The sequence below is a fragment of the Cryptomeria japonica genome, unplaced genomic scaffold (assembly GCF_030272615.1).
Source record: "Cryptomeria japonica unplaced genomic scaffold, Sugi_1.0 HiC_scaffold_83, whole genome shotgun sequence".
Lineage (NCBI taxonomy): Eukaryota > Viridiplantae > Streptophyta > Pinopsida > Cupressales > Cupressaceae > Cryptomeria > Cryptomeria japonica.
The window spans coordinates 70,001-75,908 of NW_026728905.1; positions in this window are offsets into that span (position 1 = coordinate 70,001).

A 5,908-nucleotide genomic window follows, 5' to 3' on the forward strand; every position below is an offset into this window, starting at 1 on the left:
CTACGTGCAAAGCGGTCGCACACCGGGTAAGGGAGTGAGAGCCCCAAACATAGCTGGGCGAGGCGCTCACTCCGCTCTTTAATATCTCGTTAATACCGCCAAGGAAATGGCACAAGCACACACACACAAGCATCCTCGGAAGAGGACAGTTCGAGTGACAGGTCAAATCCAAGAGTTCCGAAGACTACCTCCAGGAACAATCGGGAACAAGACCGATTACAAGTCGTCGAGTCTGTTACTGGGCGAACACGAGATGCGCACAGGAAATCGATCAGCCCTCACAATGGCCCAAGGCCAGAGATCGGACTGCTACGATTTACCCCAACAATCATCGTGCCACTCTTCGCAGAGAGGTGATAGACGCCAACGAGCCCGCGCATAGCAATCGAGGTGTAAAAAGGGCGTTGAAGGCAGGAAGCCTGGACGAAAGAGGCTACGAGGTCACCTCGAAGCGGTCTAAGAATCGGGCGCACTTGGGGCGACTACCAGTGCCAACCCCTTATCCCGCGGTGCGTCCGACACACAGAAATTTCCAAGGCGGCCAAGGAGCCTCCCCGCATAGCAATCGGGGTGTGAGGTTACGGATGCAGCATTGATAGCAATCGAGGTGGGAGGCGAAGGATGCAGAAGTGAGAGCCGAGGGATGTAGCAGAGATAGCAATCGGGGTGTGTGATGCAGAAGAGATAGCAATCGAGGTGTGCGGTGGGAAGGGCCCAGCAGCCAGAATGCATGAAGCGACGGATGAAGCAGTGATGACAACCGGGCTGTGAGGAGAGGAGGGATGCAGCCAAGAAAGCAATCAGGGCTCGAGGCAAGGGATGCATCAAGGATAGCAATCATGTTGTGAGGCGAGATTCCAAAGGCTAAACGTGAGAGGCTGCAGGGTCGACTCAGAGAGGTCTATGCATGTGAGAGGCTGAAAGCAAGGTCAACTCGGAGCGGTCTATGCATCGGGCGCGCTTGGGGCGACTACCAGTGCCAACCCCTTATCCCGCGACGCGTCCGACAAAGAGAACGTTCCAAGGCGGCAGAGGAGGTTACCAGCCGAAGGATGCAGTAGCAATAACAGGTATAGTTCCGCGGCGGCCGAGAAGACTCACCGCATAGGAATCGGGATGCGAGGCGAGGGATGCGGCGGGAAGGCCCCGACGGCTAAACGGAAGAGGCTGCAGGGCCGCCTCGGAATGGTCCAAGCATCGGACGCGATTGGGACGACTACCAGTGCCAACCCCTTATCCCGCGATGCGTCCGATACACAGATAGTTCCAAGGCGGCCGAGGAGCCTCACCGCATATCAATCGGGGTGCGAGGCGAGGGATGGGGCGGGAAGGCCCCAACGGCTAGACGGAAGAGGCTTCAGGGCCACCTCGGAATGCTCCAAGCATCGGACGCGCTTGGGGCGACTACCAGTGCCAACCCCTTATCCCGCGATGCGTCCGATACACAGATGGTTCCAAGGCGGCCGAGGAGCCTCACCGCATAGCAATCGGGGGTGCGAGGCGAGGGATGGGGCGGGAAGGCCCCAACGGCTAGACGGAAGAGGCTTCAGGGCCGCCTCGGAATGGTCCAAGCATCGGACGCGCTTGGGGCGACTACCAGTGACAACCCCTCATCCCGCGATGCGTCCGATACGAAGATGGTTCCAAGGCGGCCGAGGAGCCTCACCGCATAGCAATCGGGGTGCGAGGTGGGGGATGCGGCGAGATGGCCCCAACGGCTAGACGGAAGAGGCCACAGGGCCGCGTCGGAATAGTCCAAGCATCGGACGCGCTTGGGGCGACTACCAGTGACAACCCCTTATCCCGCGATGCGTCCGATACGAAGATAGTTCCAAGGCGGCCGAGGAGCCTCACCGCATAGCAATCCGGGTGCGAGGTGGGGGATGCGGCGAGATGGCCCCAACGGCTAGACGGAAGAGGCTGCAGGGCCGCCTCGGAATAGTCCAAGCATCGGACGCGCTTGGGGCGACTACCAGTGACAACCCCTTATCCCGCGATGCTTCCGATACGAAGACAGTTCCAAGGCGGCCGAGGAGCCTCACCGCATAGCAATGGGGGTGCGAGGTGAGGGATGCGGCGAGATGGCCCCAACGGCTAGACGGAAGAGGCCACAGGGCCGCCTCGGAATAGTCCAAGCATCGGACGCGCTTGGGGCGACTACCAGTGACAACCCCTTATCCCGCGATGCATCCGATACGAAGATAGTTCCCAGGCGGCCGAGGAGCCTCACCGCATAGCAATCGGGGTGCGAGGCGAGGGATGCGGCGAGATGGCCCCAAAGGGTAGACGGAAGAGGCTGCGGGGCCGCCTCGGAATAGTCCAAGCATCGAACGCGCTTGGGGCGACTACCACTGCCAACCCCTTATCCCGCGATGCGTCCGATACACAGATAGTTCCGAGGCGGCCGAGGAGCTGGGGGATGCGGCGAGATGGCCCCAACGGCTAGACGGAAGAGGCTGCAGGGCCGCCTCGGAATAGTCCAAGCATCGGACGCGCTTGGGGCGACTACCAGTGACAACCCCTTATCCCGCGATGCGTCCGATACACAGATAGTTCCGAGGCGGCCAAGGAGCCTCACCGCATAGCAATCGTGGTGCGAGGTGGGGGATGCAGCGAGATGGCCCCAACGGCTAGACGGAAGAGGCTGCAGGGCCGCCTCGGAATGGTCCAAGCATCGGACGCGCTTGGGGCGACTACCACTGCCAACCCCTTATCCCGCGATGCGTCCGATACACAGATAGTTCCAAGGCGGCCGAGGAGCCTCACCGAATAGCAATCGGGGTGCGAGGCGAGGGATGCGGCGAGAAAGCCCCAACGGCTAGAGGGAAGAGGCTTCAGGTCCGCCTCGGAATGGTCCAAGCATCGGACGCGCTTGGGGCGACTACCAGTGACAACCCCTTATCCCGCGACGCGTCCGATACACAGATAGTTCCAAGGCGGCCGAGGAGCCTCACCGCATAGCAATCGGGGTGCGAGGCGAGGGATGCGGCGAGAAGGACCCAACGGCTAGACGGAAGAGGCTTCAGGGCCGCCTCGGAATGGTCCAAGCATCGGACGCGCTTGGGGCGACTACCAGTGACAACCCCTTATCCCGCGACGCGTCCGATACACAGATAGTTCCAAGGCGGCCGAGGAGCCTCACCGCATAGCAATCGGGGTGCGAGGCGAGGGATGCGGCGAGAAGGACCCAACGGCTAGACGGAAGAGGCTTCAGGTCCGCCTCGGAATGGTCCAAGCATCGGACGCGCTTGGGGCGACTACCAGTGACAACCCCTTATCCCGCGACGCGTCCGATACACAGATAGTTCCAAGGCGGCCGAGGAGCCTCACCGCATAGCAATCGGGGTGCGAGGCGAGGGATGCGGCGAGAAGGACCCAACGGCTAGACGGAAGAGGCTTCAGGGCCGCCTCGGAATGGTCCAAGCATCGGACGCGCTTGGGGCGACTACCAGTGACAACCCCTTATCCCGCGATGCGTCCGATACACAGATAGTTCCAAGGCGGCCGAGGAGCCTCACCGCATAGCAATCGGGGTGCGAGGCGAGGGATGCGGCGAGAAGGACCCAACGGCTAGACGGAAGAGGCTTCAGGGCCGCCTCGGAATGGTCCAAGCATCGGACGCGCTTGGGGCGACTACCAGTGACAACCCCTTATCCCGCGACGCGTCCGATACACAGATAGTTCCAAGGCGGCCGAGGAGCCTCACCGCATAGCAATCGGGGTGCGAGGCGAGGGATGCGGCAAGAAGGACCCAACGGCTAGACGGAAGAGGCTTCAGGGCCGCCTCGGAATGGTCCAAGCATCGGACGCGCTTGGGGCGACTACCAGTGACAACCCCTTATCCCGCGACGCGTCCGATACACAGATAGTTCCAAGGCGGCCGAGGAGCCTCACCGCATAGCAATCGGGGTGCGAGGCGAGGGATGCGGCGAGAAGGACCCAACGGCTAGACGGAAGAGGCTTCAGGTCCGCCTCGGAATGGTCCAAGCATCGGACGCGCTTGGGGCGACTACCAGTGACAACCCCTTATCCCGCGACGCGTCCGATACACAGATAGTTCCAAGGCGGCCGAGGAGCCTCACCGCATAGCAATCGGGGTGCGAGGCGAGGGATGCGGCGAGAAGGACCCAACGGCTAGACGGAAGAGGCTTCAGGGCCGCCTCGGAATGGTCCAAGCATCGGACGCGCTTGGGGCGACTACCAGTGACAACCCCTTATCCCGCGACGCGTCCGATACACAGATAGTTCCAAGGCGGCCGAGGAGCCTCACCGCATAGCAATCGGGGTGCGAGGCGAGGGATGCGGCGAGAAGGACCCAACGGCTAGACGGAAGAGGCTTCAGGGCCGCCTCGGAATGGTCCAAGCATCGGACGCGCTTGGGGCGACTACCAGTGACAACCCCTTATCCCGCGATGCGTCCGATACACAGATAGTTCCAAGGCGGCCGAGGAGCCTCACCGCATAGCAATCGGGGTGCGAGGCGAGGGATGCGGCGAGAAGGACCCAACGGCTAGACGGAAGAGGCTTCAGGGCCGCCTCGGAATGGTCCAAGCATCGGACGCGCTTGGGGCGACTACCAGTGACAACCCCTTATCCCGCGACGCGTCCGATACACAGATAGTTCCAAGGCGGCCGAGGAGCCTCACCGCATAGCAATCGGGGTGCGAGGCGAGGGATGCGGCGAGAAGGACCCAACGGCTAGACGGAAGAGGCTTCAGGGCCGCCTCGGAATGGTCCAAGCATCGGACGCGCTTGGGGCGACTACCAGTGACAACCCCTTATCCCGCGACGCGTCCGATACACAGATAGTTCCAAGGCGGCCGAGGAGCCTCACCGCATAGCAATCGGGGTGCGAGGCGAGGGATGCGGCGAGAAGGACCCAACGGCTAGACGGAAGAGGCTTCAGGGCCGCCTCGGAATGGTCCAAGCATCGGACGCGCTTGGGGCGACTACCAGTGACAACCCCTTATCCCGCGACGCGTCCGATACACAGATAGTTCCAAGGCGGCCGAGGAGCCTCACCGCATAGCAATCGGGGTGCGAGGCGAGGGATGCGGCGAGAAGGACCCAACGGCTAGACGGAAGAGGCTTCAGGGCCGCCTGGGAATGGTCCATGCATCGCACGCGCTTGGGGCGACTACCAGTGACAACCCCTTATCCCGCGACGCGTCCGATACACAGATAGTTCCAAGGCGGCCGAGGAGCCTCACCGCATAGCAATCGGGGTGCGAGGCGAGGGATGCGGCGAGAAGGACCCAACGGCTAGACGGAAGAGGCTTCAGGGCCGCCTCGGAATGGTCCAAGCATCGGACGCGCTTGGGGCGACTACCAGTGACAACCCCTTATCCCGCGACGCGTCCGATACACAGATAGTTCCAAGGCGGCCGAGGAGCCTCACCGCATAGCAATCGGGGTGCGAGTCGAGGGATGCGGCGAGAAGGACCCAACGGCTAGACGGAAGAGGCTTCAGGGCCGCCTCGGAATGGTCCAAGCATCGGACGCGCTTGGGGCGACTACCAGTGACAACCCCTTATCCCGCGATGCGTCTGATACACAGATAGTTCCAAGGCGGCCGAGGAGCCTCACCGCATAGCAATCGGGGTGCGAGGCAAGGGATGCGGCGAGAAGGACCCAACGGCTAGACGGAAGAGGCTTCAGGGCCGCCTCGGAATGGTCCAAGCATCGGACGCGCTTGGGGCGACTACCGTTGCCAACCCCTTATCCCGCGATGCGTCTGATACACAGATAGTTCCGAGGCGGCCGAGGAGCCTCACCGCATAGCAATCGGGTTGCGAGGCAGATTATTGGGAAGGGAACCCCCTGGGATGCGGCTCAAGCAGTGCCCAAAGGGACTGGAATGCGGAATCACATCGAGAGACCCAAATGCTATACGAGGGCTCAAATCGAA